Here is a 22,761-nt window from a genome sequence, read left to right on the forward strand (position 1 = left end):
CCAATCAGAGCAGACTGGGCTCTGTTTTCAGACAGAGGGTGAAAAGAGGTACTGCAGCACAGGCAGTATGAGAACAATAAAGAGCTTTTTGAACATTAAAGCATGGAGACACGTCAGAGTGGAGAAACAAAATACAAATATGAACCTGAAAATGAGCATTATATGTCCTGTATACACTGAAAGATTGTATGTGTGGCAAGGAGGTAGTGTATTATGGGAAATGTCACCCCCCACACACATCTCTCCTCCCCTCGAGAGTTAGAGACAAATTGGACAGAAATCAACTCAGGTAATTCACCGGTACAGAGACAGTGATTACCTTTTCCCTCTGCCTCTGTCTGGTCTTTCAAACTTTCTAAAATCTTTGCTCCGGGACCTAATTTGCAGTCCTCAGTCCTGTTCAGTCAGAGAGCTCCACATGTTTGATGTGAACTGTAGGGTGACATTGCCTTGTCTGTGCTCAGCCAGATCAGCAGGCAGCGAGAGGGAGACCAGGCGAGGTGTGGTGCCTGTAGGTGATCCACTTCATTCGGCTCCTGTCTTGTCGTGACAGGACCGGCATTAAATGGAAGGAGTCAGTGACGGAGCAGTGACAGGCCCAACCCTCCAGGGTGTGTGTGTGTAGGTGTGTGTAGGTGTGTGTGTGTGTAGAAGCCAGCATACAAGCCTCCATATGCATTTTTCTATCTCTTGTTGGCACCTGACAACTGGATGTCACTTTCCCCTCACCGCTCATCAAGCAGTGACCATGTAATGCTAATGACACTTTCATTTGATTTCCATATATAGTACGCATGTGTCTAAGAGCAGCGGGTGTGTGCAAACGACACAGTTCAGATCAGCTTTAATAAACGCACTTTGAAATGTCCACCACATGTAAATGTCATGGAGGGTTACATTTCACATGTGAGATCAATGCAAAGGGGAGAGCCATCACAGCAGATGACAGCACACACACTTCCGCTTCTACTGTATGTGTGCTGTTCTTCAGATGCAGTGTACGTGTGTGTTTGTGGTTGGTATGCAGCAGATGCTTGACGATAAGCTTTTTCTCTCTAAACTCTCTCCCGTCTTGCTCTCTGTCTCCTTTTCAAGCCAATTAGGTGTCTTTTAGCAGAGATTTGGAGTATAAGTTGAACATCAGCTCCCTTCATCGTTGAAAGGCACATTTCAAATTAGTGAGCACCACCCCCCTTTGCCCAGCCTATCACTATCTTCGCCTCCTTTGCTCCTGTGAAGACACAGAGGCCTCCAGGGCCCTGAAATGTCTCCACACGCTGGAAATTGAATCAAACGGCATCAATCAGGACACACTTTTTTCCCTCCCCCCCTTCCAGTCCTTCTTCCTCACCCCTTGTGTTTGGTGTCTCTAAGCAGTCTGCCAGGGTATATAAACAGCACCACTAGGAAGCACACTTGCATATGAAGTGAAACAGAAGGATATAAAGCATTTCTGCGGATGCTTTGATTAGCGTTCGTTCATCTAAGTCAGATTGCAAGCGGCACCTTTTTAGTTCACGTATTCTGTCGGCACACTGTCTTATAAACACCATCCTGCTGACACACACACACGCACACGCACACACGCACACAAAGTGATATTATTATCCACCTCTGCTGTGGCTCTCTGCTGTAAAATGAGTTTGCCTCAACTCCATTAAAACCCGCGCCAGCCGCTCCCCCGACGCTGCCGCCCTATTTGCATGTGCTAGTGAGCCACTCCACGGAACAAAGGATCTCCTCTCTTCCTCCTCTCCTCCTTCACTACGTCCCACTGGAATGCGCGATAAGTGGGCAGATGACATTCACGGAGAAAGACTGCAATAAAGTGACTCTCCCTTCCTTCCCCCCTTTTTCTCTTCCCCCATCGCTTCCTCCTCTCTGTGCCACCCCATCAGAGGCGGAAAGGGGATATTGCGAATGACACGGGCAAATCAGCAGTAAATGGGCGCTAATTTGATTGACATCTGGGCTGCTGTCACCGAGGCGGGCAAGGACAAGGCCCCAGCGCCGTTTACCTAGTGCACAAAAAGCCAGCTTCCAACTAAATCACTTCTTGTCCGGTGGGCCCTGCCTCCTCGCCCCCTTCTCCGTCTCCTTCGCTCCTGCTGTGTCTCCCTCCCCGCCTCCTGCCACCCACTGCCAGCCGACTTGCCAGATTCTAATTGCGTGTGTCCTTCCTCTCATCGCAATTTTCCCATTACCGCCACAAGAGCAGCCGCACAGCTCATCTGAAGCGAGGTTGTCTCCCAAATATGTCCCTCCAGGTTAACCCTTCGATCGCCACAAACCCTCTGCAAACACACACTTGCTCCTGGAAAGGAAGAGTGTGTTATGGTGTGTGCTTTAAAGCTCAACTTGGCTTTAATACAAATATGTTTCTGTCAAACGTGTTGATACTGTCACTGTCATGAGAGTAGTGCATGATTGCATGTATATGAAAAACGCACTGTCCATTATCTCTTATAAAGTTGATCAAACAGTCAAACTACGCAGCGTTGATCAAATGTGAATCAAAATGTTGTTACTGCATTGCCTGTGTCTTGCCTACGATGATTTTAGAAAACATATAAGTGGACTGTTTAGCTGTGAAAAAACAATGCTCACTGGCTGGAGAAAAGGACAAGAAATATGACTTTAATAAAGTTACTTACTGCATCATTGATAGATAAATAAATAGCATTGGTTTTATTTCCAGAAAAACATTTCAACTTTATTTATTTGTATTCAATTTGGTTCAAAGTTGTCGAAACTGAGCTGCTATTTCTTAATATCAAAATAAACTAATTGGACATGTGTGAGAATACTAGTCTAACTTCATTTGTTTTCTTTTGTTCCTATGTGCTCCTGACCCGGTCTCTTCTTTACAAAGGTGAGTGTCTTTCTTCTGTTTATATTCTACCAAGAGACACGTGTGCTACTGTCTCACCGCCCACCTCTTGTTTCCTTCTCACTATAGTTATCATGGTGGTCTAAGCATGGCTAACAAGTGCCAAATGCATGTTGACATTTAGGCCATATAAACATTCATCTCAGAGCATGTTTAATTCAGAGCATAAAGTCTCTCTCTCTCTCTCTCGAAATCCCTTCATCTGTTTCTCCTTTCTTTCTTTTCCTCACCACTTTATTTACGTCTGTGATGTTAGATGGTGCCAACAGCAATGCCCAGGGCAAACAGCACAGACACAATGCTATGTTGCTGTGTCGCCTCAACACACACCATTCACCAAGGTGTTCAGTGTGTGTGTGTGTGTGTGTGTGTGTGTGTGTGTGCATGCAGAGGCATGTGAATGTGTGTTTGTGTATTTGTGTGTACACGGGTTGTGCATACGCTGAATGTCAAAACAATATATAAAGATATACATACATTTTCATAAAGCACAATTAAGGATCAATCAATCAATCAATGTTTATTTATATAGCCCAATATGACAAATGTTACATTTGTCTCAGTGGACTTCACAGTTTGTACAGAATATCAGTTTGACAATACGACACCCTCCGTCCTTAGACCCTCTGTCCTTAGACCCTCTGTCCTTAGACCCTCTGTCCTTAGACCCTCACATCGTACAAGGAAACACTTCCAGAGAAAACCCACAGTTTAAAGGGAACATGGGAGAAACCTCAGGGAGAGCAGCAGAGGAGGGATCCCTCTCCCAGGACGGACAGACGTGCAATAGATGCCGTGTGTAAATCGAAGAGATAATACATTTTACAGCATATAGACCGAATGTTAGGAAATGTATGTGTCTGTAATAAGAAGATGAATCCACGAGGATGTCAAAAATCCTGTGGAAGCCATCGGGAAGTAGTTTGATGAGAGTCAGGCAGGACCGCAGTGACAGGTTCGGCCACGACTCGAAGTCCAGGGCTCAGATCAGGACTCAGGAACCCAGCGTAGATAGACACCAAAGGATGACACTGACGCAAATAATCGGGCCTTTATTAACATTATTTCTGCAGGTTCATTGGCTACAACTTTTAAAAGTCATTATCTTAAGGTGCAATGAGTTTAATTTGTGAATCCCTGGTAAGATAGCGAATATAAACGTTTGCCGATGAGCGCACAGTTTCCCAGCTGACACTCCCTGGCATTCGGAAAGCTGGAGACATTTTAGTACCGCTACGAACACATGCCGTTTTCTGAGATATATGAAACATCTAAAGACAATTAAAACTTCTCTCTCAGTTCTACATCACTGAGCCTCCTCGAGACCACCTATCCCCACACATCCTCTGTCCACATCTTCATCCAAAAACAGCAGGTCAGCGGAGTGAGGAGGAGATGAAGCTGCATGCTTCATCGCCCTCTTTCTAACATATGGCAAAAGAGGGGCGTCGTACTTTATTGCAAGTAGACCTGTAGCCGTAAAAACTGACCCCATAAAAAATGTTGAATTTCATAAAGGCGTCACAAGAAACTAATGAAAAATATGCATATCTGTGGAGTACAGTATACACATGATGGAGTAGTTTGATGTAGACTCGGCAAAATGTAATTGATTGCAACCATAATCACTCGGGTAAAGAGGAGGACCCCATACCCTCTTTGCATTGAATGTGGACCTTTTCTGAAAGTTAATTAAAGGCTAAGGAATTCATGTCAGCTACACATATGGTGCAAATAAATATACATGTGTAAAATACGTTTACACTAAAAGGAGAATTCACATTGATTGTCCAGCCTGATCTCGTAATAATTAAATTCCCATACAATGAAAGTGCAATACCCCAAATGCATTTCTAAACAAGGTACAAGAGATGTCCACGGATTGATTCTTACTTGTGGATGTTTTTAATATTTTAATTTACTTTTTATGGATTCATATGAACAGTTTTCCCTCCAAAATGACTTGAATGCTGACACAAAACACTGTCGTCACTGTTTGGCATCTGCCTGCCTCTCGTGTAAAGCTGACATTGTTCTTCATTACTTATGTACAAGTAAACTATCACACTTCATGCAATACAGCACATGTCTTGTATGTAGAAGTGTTGCAGGAGAGAAAGAATGGGGGGGGCATTGGGGACTCATTGCCCTGAGGCCAAACCTGCACTAGAAGTAGGAAACAACTGCACACACACACACACACACACACACGCACACACACACAAACACGCACACGCACATACTGTATATACATACAGGCCATTAAAGGAATAAAAGCATGTTTTCGCTTTGTAAAAACTCTGCTCAGTATATTGAATTCTTGAGAGCTGGAAGAGATAAATCCAGGACGTGAGCAAGCGAGGAAACAAGGTTGTCCATTAGTCAGCAGCTGTGATATTCTAAAGAAGCCACCCCTGGCCCTTAATGGCTTCTCTGCAATAATTGCTACACTACCTCCTCTGTTCCTATTCACCACTACGTGACATGCTTTAGCTGCAGCCACTGCCGTACATGTCCACATCGTAGTTCTAGTCAAAGCATCTCCGAGGAGCATTGTGCTTTAGAAGGATTACTCTAAGAGAGAGTACGGGTAAAGATGGGACTCTGAAAAGAAAGGTGTTTTTCGATGCGCGCGTCTCTCCCCTGCCCTCCGCTGCATTTACGATGCTCTCTTCTCACCCTATCCTTTACTCTCTTGGCTGCAAGATGTATTGAAGTACAACGTTAGAGCCTCTCAATGTGTGCACAGCCGCGTGTCTCAAGGCTACTGTTCAGATGGTGAAAAGCAACACCTAATGGTTAGGCTATGCCACATGTTTTTGGGGCTCTTTAAGTTTCTTGATCAGGTGCTGTCCCTTCGCCACACAATCAAAACCTACTTTTTGAGCAGCTTGTGTCACTGTAAGAGTCCTTATACACTTATGTGATGTGTGTGTGTGAAAGAGAGAGAAAGGAAGAGAGAGAGGGATGAATGGAGAGTCTCGCAGGTCCTCCAACTCAGCCCAGGTTAATGGAAACCATTATCACACACAGCCACTCTGTCTGTACAATCATAGCCTCTCTCTCTAAGGAAGGCACTTTGTCACACACTCCCTCACACAAACACACACACATAAACTATATTTCTTCCATGTTCAGCCTTCTCTACTTGTTTCAACCGTACACGCTGCTGCTTAGCCTGTTACAGTAGAGGCTAATTGTTTTAGCATGTAGCGGCCACTCTTATTTTGAGCACTAAGGAACACTCGGGGTCATTTGACTGAGATGAGTCAGAAACTGTTCGGCTAGCAGGCCTGACTCAAATCTCCCCGCTTTCTCTTTTGTTCTGTTCAGAAGCTTCCTGAACCTGAAACAGCTTTCATACCGAGCAGCAAAGGTGGTCCAACACACAGTTGTTCTTCTTAAAAAAGAAAAGAAACAAACATAGCAGTGACATGGATTTGCCTGCTACGGTTGCTGCGAGGCACAAGGCAGCATCAAACATTTAGCAATGTGTGAGGCACACTGTGGAAGATTTTGTTTGTCTATATTTGTACCACTGAGCAAAGGATGGAAGAAGATATAGTATAAGCGTTTTATCCTCCCACAGCAACTTGATTGTTGAAGGCACAGAGAGGTGAAATGTCACCTTCAGTCTATCTCTGTCTTTGCCACATGTGTATTACAGAATATCTGCATGGCATTGAATCAGTGTTGCACTGAACAAAGACACAGTAAGACAAGACTTCCAAAAAGCACTTCTCAATTCTCAAACATGCTCAATTGCACCTCCATTGACCCCTATAGGCACCAGTACACCCACAATGTGCTCATTACTAACTAGTTTTCTTCATTTGTCAAGAAAGGTGTGGTGAATAAAATAAAGTATGTTTTCTGTGTATTATTCGTGCTTTCAGACGCCTATAATTAATCCCATTTTCCACAAGCCCAAGAACATGGTGTGTGAAATGTCACCATCTTGACAGACTGATCCAGTCAAGTGACAAGCTCCAAACAAAACTGGATTACCAACCCTGCCGAATGAGGTCCCTGCCTTAGGGCCCCAGAGCCCTTGTGGCACCGCAAATGTTAAAACCAAGATGTGCTGGTTTGTGGTAATTTGATTATTGGCAATAATTAAAATGATGCACAATATCAGCTGATATGAAAGGCGCCTTGTGTTTGCTCGTGCTTTATCCTCTATCTTCTCTAAAGGGACTATCTTGTCCTTGTGCCTCTTGTTTTAAGAAATCTATATTGCAAATCCTTTTTGTGTTTAATAAACGCAGCACACCTGGGGACCAGGTGGCGTTCCAGTATAGAGTTGAGAGTGGGAGGTACCAGGGATTACCGGGGCCCTGTATCTAATATTTGCCTCAGGGGCCCTGTAACGGGATAATCTGGCCATGACTATGACAATGAACAAGAAGGGGAAGTGTGTGTGTGTGTGTGTGTGTGTGTGTGTGTGTGTGTGTGTGTGTGTGTGTGTGTGTGTGTGTGTTCGACAGCAGTGGTTACCGCTAAAATGTTAGAAAGCTTGCATTAAAACAGGGCTAGATAAGGATAGAAATGATAAGAAAGGAAGTTACAATGATGTATAGAACAGACCCTGCTGTGATGGAACATTTATTTGAGGCTTTGAATATGAACAGATGGATATTCAGGAATGATTCATCGTACATCATGGACATCAAACCCTTTTTTCACTTTTTCACACTGATGAAAGAAAACATCAACACGAGACGACACTGATGCACAAGTTACACAAGGATCTAAACTCTCTGTAGTCTTGTGTGTGTGTGTGTGTGTGTGTGTGTGTGTGTGTGTGTGTGTGTGTGTGTGTGTGTGTGTGTGTGTGTGTGTGTGTGTGTGTGTGTGTGTGTGTGTGTGTGTGTGTGTGTGTGTGTGTGTGTGTGTGTGTGTGTGTTATATACATTTGTAGTGTACATCAGTGTACAGACTGCTTATTGTAAGCAGCATGTATATTTATGTATGGACACATGCCACTATATTTTTGTTGATCCCGTCTCAATCAGAGAGGAGATGGCCCATCATGAAAGCCACATTATCGCTTTGTTAACACACACACACACACACACACACACACACACACACACACACACACACACACACACACACACACACACACACACACACACACACACACACACACACACACACACACACACACACACACACACACACACACACACACACACACACACACACACACACACACACACACACACTGCGTTCCCTGTAAACAGTTTACAGTGCCTTCTCTCTGCCTGATGCAGTCGCAGGCCAAAGCGTCAGTGTTGTGTTCAGCTAATCCCACTGTTTAGGCTTTGTTGGCGGCCTCTAGCTAGGACTATGCATGACCTGAGAGGGAAAATGTGTTTCATTTGTGTATTTGGTCATATCACATACATTAAGGACCTCCCCACCGCACTAATCTCCATTTATATCAATCTTATAGTTTGTTTGGGTTCTGTCTCTCCTCTGCGGATCCCTCTCCTCTTGTTTAGCTGAGCTTGTGCTTGTTTTCTTGTCGTTCTCCCCTTGATTGAGGTTGACCGAGCCATCTTCACAACCTTGCAGTATATACAGCACAGTACACACACTCAGAGCTCCAGCCCGTGTGTGTGTAGACACTGTGTGGTTTTGGCTAGCTTTGTGTAGCAATGGTAGGAAATGCTGTTTAGATTAAGTGCGTTGTGATGTCCTCTCCAGCCTGGTGCCTGCTGGATCATGACCCGTTGGAACCACAGACCTCTCTAACACTACACCGTGGTTTTAGGGTTAGGCATAGGACAGGGGAGGTTTTTTGTTATAGGATTTTACTAACCTCTCACCACATCCTCAGTGTGACTCTGTGACCAAAGGAAAATGATAACCTGATGGAGAATGCATTATTTTAAGTTTCCTTTTGTGTATTAACTGTTTATGTCTTGTTTCAGAATCATTATTTATCTTTTTCCTTTTGCTTTCAGATTGCACTCCAAACAGCTCAAATAAAAGCTTTTCTTCCGTGCAGGTTTTGAACTAGATTTTTTTTATTTGATTCCTTTGAGGTGCTCAGGACTGCCAGACACTGAAGTCCAGCCAACTAGGGCACCTAAATAACAGCTATCAGAAATAAAGAGCTGACATTTGATGCCTGCTCTATGTTTTATTAACAGGGAAAGGGAAAAATCTTTGTCGATAAAGTCGGTGTGGTCTCTCAATTTTCTCTCACCAGTCCTTAGCTGTAAATATTTCCACGTAATCATCACTGCTGCTAGAGGAGAAGAAATACATAGATATTCACTAATAGATTAATTTAATTTTAATTATACTTGCTACATCAAAATCTATATTTTCAAACATCATTCTATTTCAATTAAACTTGTCTTGATTTTTCCAGTAAGTAGACATTAAACCTGATTGGTTAGCTGGCCAGCTCTGTTGTGATTTGTCAACCGCTTTGAGATGTCCCACCCCTTAGCCTATCACATGCTGGAGCTCTAGCCAATAGAAGCGCAAGTGTTACATTGTGATGTATGAAGGGCACATTGGGATTTCAGCCTTTGCAGACCATTTACATTCACCAAAACCTATCCAACACTACAGAGAAGGGACAACACCAAAAGGCGTAATAGGGCCTCTTTAATCAAGATGGGGGATTGTGACTTTTAGTTCCTAGTATTGTTTAAGGTGGTATCCTGTAATTCTTTATAATGCAACAGGCTTTTTATTCTAAGTCACAAGACGAAACCGAGATAACCTTGGGGTTATTTCGTCACATTTTTTATAAACAAAATATTTGATCTTGTTTCATCCATCCATCCATCTTCTCCCGCTTATCCGTGGTCGGGTCGCGGGGGTAGCAGTTCCAGCAGAGAGCCCCAAACTTTCCTTTCCCTGGCCACATCAACCAGCTCTGACTGGGGGGTCCCAAGGCGCTCCCAGGCCAGCGAAGAGATATAATCCCTCCACCTGGTCCTAGGTCTACCCCAGGGGTGGGGAACCTCCGGCCCCCGGGTCGTATACGGCCCGCGAGACCATTTGGTACGGCCCTCGAGGTAATTTATAAACACACGCAAAAAAGAAAAAAATGAAAGAAATCTAGACCGCAAAAAAATTAAACAAGCGAGTGCCTGTTTTTCCTGGCCAAGATCAGGGTCCTTGAACACAACACGAGCCAAACGTGTCATCACGTGATATATGTCTCGTCTGACAGGGGTGTTGTGCTGACGGAGAGCACCAGAACACCGCTCCGGCACTTCCAAAAATTGCAGTAGCCTACCCATAAGGAGCCGTACACATGCCGCAGTTTTTGCGTGGCTGTGTCTTTGGTTGAAAGCCCAGTGGCGATCTGTTCATGACTGTCATACTGATCATACAGTAAATAACTTTGTTGTTATTAGCATCTGGTTAGCTAGCTATGCTAACGAATATAAGAAGCTTTTTCTCCAACCAGTGAGGTAAAGTCACATCTTTATATGATCATTATTATAAAAAAATAAGATAATAAAGTAAACAGGTATAAAATACTATATAACAGTAAAAAAAAGTTGTTATTAATAAACAAGAATACAGTTTGAAAGGGGAGTGATTTGTAAAATGTCCATAAAGAAAAAGTAAATTTGTTTACAGTTCTGTTTCATATGGGTGTTGAGTTGAGAGATGTATCCATAGAGCTCCTAATTTTGCTCTCAAATTGCACCAGATTGATGCTTTTAACTTCAACATTTAAAAAAAAATCTTCCCGGGGGGAGCATACCCCCCGAACCCCCCTAGAGGAGGTTAGGTCCCCCCCCCACTTAAATCATGTCCACATGGATAGGAAACTAAATACATTTGCACACATCTTGTGTCCATATATTTCTGTTTTGGTGGTCATGCCACACCGTGCACGTGCATGCAGCATGCACGAGGTCAATCATTTGTATGGCCCTCGGAGGATGTTGAAAAAATTGAAATGGCCCTTGAGAGGAAAAAGGTTCCCCACCCCTGGTCTACCCCTTGGTCTCTTCCCAGCTGGACGTGCCTGGAACACCTCCGGAGGCGCCCAGGTGGCATCCTAACTAGGTGCCCGAACCACCTCAACGGGCTCCTTTCAACGTGAAGGAGGAGCGGTTCAACTCCGAGTCCCTCCCGGATGACTGAACTTCTCACCTTATCCCTAAGGGAGACACCAGCCACCCTGCGGAGAAAACCCATCTCGGCCGCTTGTATCTGCGATCTCGTTCTTTCGGTCATGACCCATCCTCCATGACCATAGGTGAGGGTAGGAACGAACATGGCCCGGTAGACAGAGAGCTTTGCCTTCTGGCTCAGCTCCTTTTTCGTCACAACGGTGCGGTAAAGCGACTGCAGTACCGCTCCCGCTGCTCCGATTCTCCGGCCCATCTCACGCTCCATTGATCCCTCACTCGAGAACAAGACCCCGAGATACTTGAACTCCTTCACTTGGGGTAAGGACTCATTCCCTACTTGGAGTGGACAGTCCATCGGTTTCCTGCTGAGAACCATGGCCTCAGATTTGGAGGTGCTGATCCTCATCCCAGCCGCTTCACACTCGGTTGCGAACCGATCCAGTGAGTGCTGAAGGTCGCAGACCGATGAAGCCATCAGAACCACATCATCTGCAAAAAGCAGTGGTGCAATCCTTAGTCCACCGAACTGCAGACCCCCTCCCCCACGACTACGCCTCGAAATCCGATCCATGTATATATATATCCATGCGCAGCCCTGGCGGAGGCCAACCCTCACCAGAAATGGGTCCGACTTACTGCCGAGGACCCGGACACAGCTCTCGCTTTGGGAGTACAGAGATTGGATGGCCCTGAGTAGGGACCCCCTCACCCCATACTCCCGCAGCACCTCCCACAGTAACTCCCTGGGAACTCAGTCATACGCCTTCTCCAAGTCTACAAAACACATGTAGACCGGATAAGCGTACTCCCAGGCCCCCTCCAGGATCCTTGCGAGAGTAAAAAGCTGATCCGTCGTTCCACGACCAGGACGGAATCCGCATTGTTCCTCCTCAATCTGAGGTTCGGCAATCGGCCTGACCCTCCTCTCGAGTACCTTGGAGTAAACTTTCCCGGGGAGGCTGAGTAATGAGACGCCTCTGTAATTGGCACACACCCTCTGACCCCCCTTTTTGAAAAGGGGAACCACCACCCCGGTCTGCCACTCCTTCGGTACCGTTTCATAAAGACCTGAATTGTCTGAAGTCTTTTCCTACTTCCTTGGTAGTGTTTCTTATTTAAAACTAGCACAGTTCTTTACATATCAACATATTTTGTTCGTTTATATAAGGCTATTTTTCTGGTGGAAAAGCTCAAGAGCAGAGGACTCAAACAACACGACAAAAAAAAGAAAAGATAAGCATTAGAGAAATGAAGAGTTGCCACTTTTGCCGGCACACAAGCTCTTTTGCGGGTGTGTGTGTTAGGAGTTTGTTGTGTGTAAAAAAGTGTGTGATGTGATGATATCAGCAAAAAGAAGCAAAGACACCTCCTCTACACTTGTCTCAGTGGTCCCAGCATCATTACCGGCACCACCGCGGTACACTGCCTTATCTACTGTGGCAACTGATACAGTGACAGCCACTCCTCCAGGACACACACACACACATCCACTCGATGCTCAATACCATACTCAAAATGCCCACCAATCTACCGCAGGGTTCCCTGTGGGTCCTCTTCGGTGTGCGGCGTGTGTGTGGTGGCAGAGGGATGATTGGAAGGATACTTACTTTCCGTATCAAACCTGCTGTAATGTTTATGCTGAGATAATGAAACATTATGTCACATCTGAGCTTTCCTAAAGATGCGATCAAGTCAGGAGAGGGCAGTCAAGTCTTTCTGTCTTGTAATTTAAACAAACGCATGTGCACACACACATGCACAGCATACATACATACATACGGTACATGCACACTTATGTTCTGCCACTTCATTGGAAATATTCAACTAACCCCACGTGCCTTTAATTTGTGAGCTCAGCCGATTCAGTCACAGTCATTTAAAATTACTGCTCAGGTGGGAACCATGTATGTGTGGGTGAGCGTCGTGTGTGTGTGTGTGTGTGTGTGTGTGTGTGTGTGTGTGTGTGTGTGTGTGTGTGTGTGTGTGGCATGCTAGGTGACTTCATTTTAGTGGCTGAAAACATAGCCCACACCTGTTCAACTTGCCATGCTAAAGCTCCCAAATGGTCTTAGTCACATTAACGCTTTGAACCTCAAACACGCTCACGCACACACACACACACACACACACACACACACACACACACACACACACACACACACACGCACGCACGCACGCACGCACGCACGCACGCACACGCACACACACACACGCACAGTCCATCTGGTATTTAAACTCCAGTGGAACCCAGTAAAGTTAGATTCATTTTTATGTAGTTGGCTCTTTTGCTCTATGCGCCTTTGCACCTGGTAAAGTGGCTGCAACTGGTTAAAATGGCAAAACTGATTTCCTCTTTAAATTACTCAGAATATTCCCCTCTCTTCTTACCTGCTCCTTTCTTCTCAACCGTCCTTTTAAACTATTATTTTATTTATTTCCTTCTTCTTTCTTTTACTGACTATCTGCCTGCCTCATTCACTGTTCTGTGTTTGTATATGAAATGATGTAAGTGGATTTATGATACGTATCAAATGGGGAAAGGAGATTCTTTTCTTTGTTGTTGACATGAGAGGTAGTGCATGACAGTCTAATATATATATATATATATATATACATATATATATATATATATATATCTACAACCGCATGTGGTCATATGCCTAATACTGTTTCCTTTTGGCAGCGGACCAGAGGATGACTATTGTTGCCCCTTTCAGACCCACTCCTATTAATCATGAGTGTGTGTGCGTGTATGTGGGGGTGCATGTGTTACACAGAAAGAGTGTGCGTAATGCTCACTGTAAATACATCAAACGAGCCTACACTGTCAATGTACTGAAATACACACACACACACACACACACACACACACACACACACACACACACACACACACACACACACACACACACACACACACACACACACAGTGATACGACAGTGGTATCTAAGATAAGATCCACCTGGGCTACTGCACTGCTTGAGGCCGATTTGCTGTTAATCTGTCATTTATCTTGTGTTTGGCTTATTTTAATTGTGTCTTTTAAATTATGTTTATGAATTTGACTATTTGTTAAGTGTCTTTGAGTACCTCTCTTTTTTAATTGTATTATTTTGTAATCACAATGGCTGAGAGTCTAATGGCTGAGAGTCTATCTGATACGTATGGACATGGATTTGAATCCTGCATTTAATTTGCTTTATTAACTAATAACTATTTGATATTTGAGATATACATTAAATACATCAATATCTACACCTGTTGAGGTGAATTGTTGCCTGGCAACAGCGTCTGTAAGCAACAGAAGAAAGATAAGCGCTGGACAGACAGATTTTTGACAGACAGATGTTTGACGGACAGATGATGGAAATAATTTAAGACTGGCAGAGGAGACTTGTTACGAGGTGAGACGGGAAAAAGTTAAACTTCTGTCTAAAATGTATTTTTCCAGAAAGATAGGAACATCAGAGTTGGGAAGAGATTATGTTTTCTTCAAATTGCATATTTTTCTATGCACCTGTAGGCTCTGTTAAATGTTTTATCTACTGTAAGAATTGTATCAGATTAAAACCATTATAAGAAATTGGGAGACATATGTAAGCAATTTAGAAAAACAAATTATAAACTGATATTTAAGGATATCCTAAAGAGATAACCCCATTTATCAAGGCCTATTATTAGCTTATTTAAGTTCAATTTATGGAAACAAGGTTTGCAGGCAAACAGTAAACCATTAAACAATTACAATTAAAAACATATGGCCAAGGATGTAAAGCAAGATCAAACATATGGTATGTGTTCTGATCTTATAAATTCTGCTTTTACCTGATTTATGAAACAGTCAACTAGACACTAGAGATCAATATTCTTGCAGCCTTTACATACTGTAGTTAAAACCAGCATCACTCAACATTGTGTATATATCTCTAATTGTCTAAGGTTAAAGGTAGGGTAGGTAAGAATGGAGAAACCAGATCGAGTGCGCTAGAATTTGAAAGTACACAGCCGGAAAAAATCTGCCTCTTCCTTCAGACTTCCTCACAGAGCCCCTCCTCCAACACACACGAACGCGCACATGACCAATGAGGACACGAGATAAGTGTGTGCACAGATGGAAGGCTGACAGGCAGGTAGGCCATCCAGTTATTTGAGCCGGGCCGGCTCAGATGATGGTCGTGCTTTTTACAGCGCCTTGGCTTCCACAGATGAGATTTTTTTTTAATGTATTTATTGTCAAAGCATTTCATGTATTCATTGCTATCGGGATGTTAAGAGCATTCCATGGAATATAACAAAAAGTGTTTCTGAAGTGAATTACCTACCCCACCTTTAAATGACATATATATATATTTTTTTCTTCTGTAGGCTATTTACATTTTCGCTGTAAATTAGAGCACCCTTAGTGAACTTCTGAAGTGTTAATTCAAAACTAAAATAACTTTGAGTGTGCCTCCTGTGGTCACATTTTGTAAGACAATGATAATTGGTGATTTAACAAATACAAACTTTTAGTGAATTTCTAATGTACTGTATGTAGTGTAAATTACCGTTTTATACGTTTTTTTGGGTCAGGGATTTTTGTGGATAAGTGTCTGCTTTTATATGTTGAACCGTGTGTGCCGGCTTAAGCGGTTCTGTGTGTGACCGTGGACGGGTCCTATATGGAAACAATTACTGCAGCGCGGGCCCTCAGACCCACAGTGCCTCTCTCTCTGGGCCAGGCGGAATGCATCTCCCCCTTCTCTCCCTTTCTCTCCTTTTTTCCCTCTGTCTTTTTTACTACCTCTATCTTTCTCCTTCTTTCTCTCTCCAGACTAAATTACTTTCGTATGAGCCTCAACAAAGGGGCAAGGTGAAACCCTCTTTCTATTTTTATTGGGAACAAAAACCACGGCCATATTTTAATTCACATCACACATTTCCAATTTGCGCAAACAAGCCCTGAAAATACCAGCGCTAATTAGGCCTAACTTAATGTGTATGTGTGTTACATGTATGCATGGTCTCATGAACAGAGGGACCATCTCCAGTTGCATTACTGGGCCCCCTTTGGGTGCTGCGCTGGCTAGTTAGTATGCGCAGCCAGAGCCTTGTAGGATATGAGTTTTGGGGGGTCCCTGCATCATGTGGCTTGGGTGGAGGCGAGCTGCTACGGTGGCCAACTTTGTTGTAAAGGTGAGCTTGCTTTTTCTGGACATCCTAATTCAGAATTTAATGCTTGAATCACCAGAAGAAATTGAATTAGTGGTAAAGCATCCAGCGAAAGAGAAAAAAAACCCACAGATAAACTGGCAGCCAGCAGTGACAGGATTGCAGTTGTCAGGATTTGGCAAAGCGTTGTCACCCCCTCTCCGGTTACAGTAAAGAAAAGCTCAACGGAGGAATATTGTGGGGCCTGCCAGCAGTCTCACTTCCTCTGTCTGTGGGAACTGAGGAGTGCGTATTTGCCATGTGTATATCCCTCCAAACGGACTCTAAATGAGATAAATAAGTTCAGACTAAATTGGCAGCTTGTGTCCAAAGTGATTATTCTTCCCTTAATGTCTCCTCATTGGAATGGGAGAAGACTTGGCCTGAACGGGAATACCGCGGGGTGTGGCACGGCGGTCTATTCCAACACAAAGAAGTGACGAGCGATGGCAGCCAGAGTTTACTTGTCAAGGTTTTTAAACACACACACACACACACACACACACACACACACACACACACACACACACACACACACACACACACACACACACACATGCTCATGCAGCGCTCTCATTTGCTAACCTCGTCCTCTTTAAACCGTGTGTCTCTCACTCCAGTCCACACTACTCCAAACTTGGCCCGTGACAAGAGCTTGCATTCCCTTCCCATGAGTCCTAGCGTGGCCAGTCAGCAGAAGGACCCCAGATTGTGCTGGCTGCGTCTCCGCCTGCCTCGTTTGAGAGCGTGCCTGGGCCCTCCTTCTCAGTAACCTTGGTTTGCCCCCTCTGTTTGTGAATTCCTGCCGCTCCGCGAGGACCACACTGTCCCCGGGAAAATGTCTTTTGGCAGCCGGCAGCTGGACGCACCGGTGGGAAAGTGGAGAGAACGCTCAGATCGACTTTCAGGCAAATAAATAAAGCTTTATTGTAGCGTTTCACCTTAAGAGTGATTTAGTGAGTGGACAAAAGTGAAGGGCTGGAGTGTGTCTGTTATTTATAACACGCTGCAGGTCAAGAGTCACGAACAAGGCACGTTTGATGATAAATAATCACATTTTAGATACACATAATTACCAGTTAGGAGAAAGACAGCTTATCTTATCTTATCAGCAGCACTTATCGTTATGCTGTGTTATCCTGGTTATGATTGGTGCGTTAAGTTTCACTGAGAACAGTGATTGGTGTTTCAAGTCCTACCAGAGGTTGCGATTGGTGCGCTGAGAAGCCTTGGGTTTCACGCTGTGGCGGTGTTTCGTGTCTGCCAACACCCAGACTCTGGAGTGTTTAGCCTTCACTGCGAGATCCGCTGTCGAAGGAATTTCATGGGTTTGAGTATTTTTTCGTTATGTCTCTCCATCTCTCTTCATACTCGCCTCTATTTCACTCAATTTTGTCGAAAAGTAAAAACATAGTTATTTGTGGTGTGGTGCTGGATAGTTGGTGGTTTTCGGAGCGGCTGTATTATTCCAGTATTAGGTATGTTGTCTTTCACCATAATGTTATAAGAGGCTTCCTTGACTTAAAATATCAGATAACTTAAAATGGTATGGACATTAGTATCCTCCCTGTATTTTCAAGGTCTGAATTTCAATAGAGTTACTGTTTGGAGCTTTGATAATCTATTGTATATAAAACAGTGCTTCATTTAAAGGGGAAATGTGTTTACTGCTCATAAAGGGAGTAATGCTGCTAAAGTAAAAACCTTTTGTGGCTCCAGAAGGAGCTGCGCAAATTGAATTATGTCTCATGGGTTGGGTCTGAAGAATACAAGTCTGAAGAATGAAAAGAAATGTGAAGAAATGTGGAGTTCAGTTCCAGTTATCTCTGCATGAGGCTTGAGGCTACATGAGCCACTACTAGCATACCATACGCAAATCAAAATGTGTGGTTTGAATGGCGGGCTACACAGACGCCAGGTTTTGATAAGCAAGAAGAATGTGTAAAATAAAAAAGACTGCAGCTTTTGTTTAAACTGTCCATGTGAGTCTGTCAGTGTTACAATGAGCGCGAGGAAAAATATGTAGAGTACTATTTTAATATAACAATAATAATATGTATATTTAATTTAAAGGTGGGGTAGGTAATTTTGGAGAAACCAGCTCGAGTGCGCTGGAATTTGAAAATACACAGCCGGGAAAAAATCTGCCACTTCCTTCCAGAGCCCCTCCTCCAACGCACACGAACGCGCACATGACCAATGAGGGCACGAGATAAGTTTGTGCCCCGATGGAAGGCTGACAGGCAGGTAGGCCATCCAGTTACTTTAGCCGGGCCGGCTCAGATGATTGGTCGTGCTTTTTACAGCGCCATGGCTTCCACAGATGACATTTTGTTATGGATTTGTTGTCAAAGCACTTCAGATATTCATTGCTATCGGGATGTTAAGAGCATTCTATGGAATATAACAAAAAGTGTATCTCGAGCCGGTTTCTCAAACTTACCTACCCCACCTTTAATATATATTTCTTTGAAAGAAACCTTATTATTTTTTATCTGTAATTGTGTTAACCTATAAACTTGCTAATTTAATATGTGTCCTTTTAATTTCAGAGCAGATTAGTAAATAAATCAATTATTGGAAACTAAGACAATAAAATCACAAGCTTTCATAATTAGTTTTTGTTTTTAAATAAAACTTTCAATTGTTTAGCTTTTTAAATGTTGGAATTAGCTTTTTCTTTTTAATATCCATGTTAGTCGGATTTTTACTTTTCAGACAAAAGCACGACATTTGTAATTCCGGGAATTGTAATGAGCTTTTTTGACTGCTTTCTTAGACTCAATGGCAAATGGATTAATAGTAAATAGTAATACTGAAAGTTATTGACACTTTAATCCATAATGAAAGCAATCGGTAGTTAATTTTGAACCTGCTGCCCTGCTCATCTGTCCTCCTGCGTGCCTGTCTGCCCACATCGTGCTGATTCTTCCTGTCTGTCTGTTTGCTTGACGGTCCACTGTGTCACAGCGCTACTAATGGCCATTGCTGAGCCAGCCACTTTCTAAATGACACCCTCCTCCACTCAATACAGCTGCCCTGCAGTTACGCACTCACTCCTCTCCCCCTTTTCTCTTCTCCTCCCTTCAGTCTCCACCACTTCCTCTCATGCACAACACAGTGGCTTCCCTCCCTCGTGTTTCCACTCAACATGCCTTTTGACGAAAGTACCCCATCTTGTCTGACACTCACACACTTTCATACATCACATATCAGCGGCTGAATGACTGGCAGGGAGCGACTGGAGCATCTTCTCCCCGCTGTTATCAGCACCAACAGGAGGACTCGTTCATTCATCATTCATTCCTCTCCACCCCTTCTTTCCCCTTGAAATTATCTTTTACATTTCCTCTTTTGTAAGACGGATCTGTAGGAAACACATATGGAAGCTAAATTGAGTTTGGCTAAGTTTGACTACAGCATCCTTGCCAGACTAAATCCTGGATCAAAAGACACTCCTGATCACGCTCATTCTCCACACACACAGCTCTCCACCCTCTGCATACCAGGTGGAACTTGTATGTACTCTCTTTTCACATTAGCTTGAACACATTCGCCAATCCATCCATACGTACATTTATAAAAGCAGTTCACAGAGGTCTTGAAGGGGCCATATTATGCTTATTGGGGTGTTCCCTTCCTGTAGGGTCTTACACAGGTGTGTGGGCATGTGAATGGTCTGCAAGGGATAACATCCAAAAGTTATTTCTATCCCACCCCCCCCGCCTGAAACACCTTGATTAAACTCCTTCTGTTTATATCCATAACATAATGACATCACTATGTAACACTTGCACTTCTGTTAGCTATCGCTCCAACAAATTGTACATGATAGGCTAAGGGGCGGGACAACCAATCAGAGCAAACTGGGCTCTGGTTTCAGACAGAGGGTGAACAGAGGTGCTGCAGCATGAGGAAAATAAAGAGCTTTTTGAACATGGAGACACGTCCCAGTAGAGACACCAAGTACAATTATGAACCTGAAAATGAGCATCATAACTTACTGTAGGCCCCTTGCCAACATCAATGCACTATTGAATCACAAAACATGCAAACAAGCAAATATTAACATCAAGCAACACAACATGCAGTCAAATCAATACATTATTTCTTTATACATGCACTTTTTAAAACAACTTTTTTGTTATGCTGTGTTGAAATAATGCATAAATAAGTCAACATTTTTCTTCCTTTAATTTAATTCAAGCCTACAGGTCTTTCCATGTCCGTGCACCGAGTTGACATGTCAGACCTAGTTAATCACCAAAACCTTAACACATTGGGACATTCATTATGGCACAACGTTGGTACTCATTGCATACTTTCTTCACTAAAGAACCAATAAGAAGTTCAGCCAAACTTAGAAAACAGAGACGGGATCTTTTATGGATGGGCGAGGAGAGGACTGATTGAAGATTTGTGAAATTGAGGTGTTTCATAATATTGCAAAGAATTTTTACTAGCTGTGAATACATTCCTTTTCCGTTTGTTTAATAGAGTTAATCCAAAAGAGTTGTTAGATGTTTCTATGAGATGTTTGTAAAATATTTTGTAAAAGGGTATACAAGTGAAACCAATCAAAAATAGTTAGGCGTGTGCAAAAAGAAAACTTCTGATGTGCTAAGAAGGTCACCTATTGTCACCTATGGGCGACTGTGGCTCAGTGGATAGAGTGCTGGATTTCAAATCAGGGGGTAGCAAGTTTGAGTCCCACTGCAGTTCAAATTGTTCAAATTACTATATACTTTCTTTTTATTACCTTTTTTTACAGTGGATACTAAAAGTATTTACATAACAAAAAGTAATTACAACTAACATAAATATAACTTCCACATTGTAAAGGAGAAAAACTTAACTAATACAAAATAAGAAGAGGACGAAAAAGAAAAGAGACAAGTCTAAGAGAAATGTACAGCAGAAAATGGAGACCATGTTTTATTAAGGGCGAAGATATTGTCTTTTAAGGTTGAAGAAAGCTCCTCTGGTTTGCATGGTCTGTTAGAAGATAACTAGTATTGTGGCACTAGACAAGACTGGATATTCGTTTCATCCGCACTTTACTGTCCTTGGGCCACACACACTCACAAAGTTCCCCCCTTTAAAGTTCATTGGTTAATCCGTCCAGCATCCTAAAAGATGGTGGTGGCAACATTCTGGCACTGGCAGCTCATAACTGGATTGCTGTAATTATTCATTGGGAGAGTGATGCCTTCCAGGGGCTGAAGATTGATTAGGTTTGATATGCGATTTAGTGCAATCTGTCTTTGACCGGGGCTCCTGTCCAAATTGGCAGGAATAATAAAAAGAGAGGAAGTTATTTTTAAAGAGAAAGGGAGAAACGAGCGAGCAAATGAAGCTGGAGGTGGGTGGACAAAGGGAAGAGAGGAAGATTGAAGCATATCCCGTGTCATCTCTAGTGGCGCCTTTCGCCATACACAAACCATCAATCTGCAATCAACAGCAGCGGGGAAACCATTTTGTTTACTGTTGAGCAAGGTTCCCCAGCTGAATAAAGCCACCACGCTAAAATACAGCACCTCTTGTTGTTAGTGTTATTGTGTACTTAGCAAACATTTGTGTGTATTATTTTGTATTCATGCCGTGCTTGTTTTGTCAGCCAGACCGTCGCGTTCCTCGGTTGTCTCATTTTCCACGACTAAAGTGTGTCTTCAGTTAATCGTCCCGTGTAAGCATGGCAGAACTTAAAAGGCTCTGATTAGGCTGTTGTGTCCCAACGGTTGGCTAGATGTAAACTCGTGACACACTCACAGTGCCCATACACACCCCGGAGACTCTCTTTGTGTTAATTAAAGGAGTCTCAACTGCAATTAGCAGGCTTTACAATGCGTGCTCACAGCGAGACACATTCATGGGCACACAAACACCTACACACACTGAAACAGATACATCCAAACCGTGAGCACATTTATGGGCCAACAAACACTCTTTACAATTCCTTAAGTATTATTGTGCTATTGCATTTTGCTTTGGGGTCGGCGTTACCGGAGAGTGCATGAACTGCTGATCGTCTCAACGATGTTTGAATGGGACAGCTGTGACTTAAATGGCCGACTGAAGATTTAATGCAGCAAAACATCTTGATTTACTCTTAGTGCCTCAAATCTGGTTTTCTTAAAAACTGAATTGTCATTATCTAGCATTAAGTGTAATTTTCTCGTGTACTTATGCAAGGATAGTTTATAGTTTATAGTTTATTAGGATCCCCATTAGCTGGTGCATAACAACAGCTAATCTTCCTGGGGTCCACAAATAACATAAAACATGACATTTGACAGTACATTACAAGACAATGATACAAATCGTGTACGGCGTCAATTTTCCTTCAAACAGTGACTTTCATATCAACCACACATACAGCTTATTTTCTGATTCCCCATTTCCTTGGAGAGAAAAAAAAAGAAAACAATAATAATAATAATAGTGATCTGCCTCATGTCGTTGTTTTGGAACTGTTGCTGCTGTGACGAATTAAAATCACCGAACCAAACTATTCTTTGTGTATTATTTTTATGCAATGCAGAGTTTTTATTTAGTCATAC

General features: G+C 43.1%; 1 protein-coding gene across 1 annotated transcript in view; it reads left to right on the forward strand.

Moving 5' to 3' along the window:
• The window catches only part of bnc2 (basonuclin zinc finger protein 2), a 161,255-nt gene that overhangs the window by 33,607 nt on the left and 104,887 nt on the right, over positions 1-22,761 (forward strand). The gene's annotated exons all lie outside the window — the stretch shown is intronic.

Source organism: Pseudochaenichthys georgianus, chromosome 1 (genome assembly GCF_902827115.2).
Source record: "Pseudochaenichthys georgianus chromosome 1, fPseGeo1.2, whole genome shotgun sequence".
In the NCBI taxonomy this organism is placed as follows: domain Eukaryota; kingdom Metazoa; phylum Chordata; class Actinopteri; order Perciformes; family Channichthyidae; genus Pseudochaenichthys; species Pseudochaenichthys georgianus.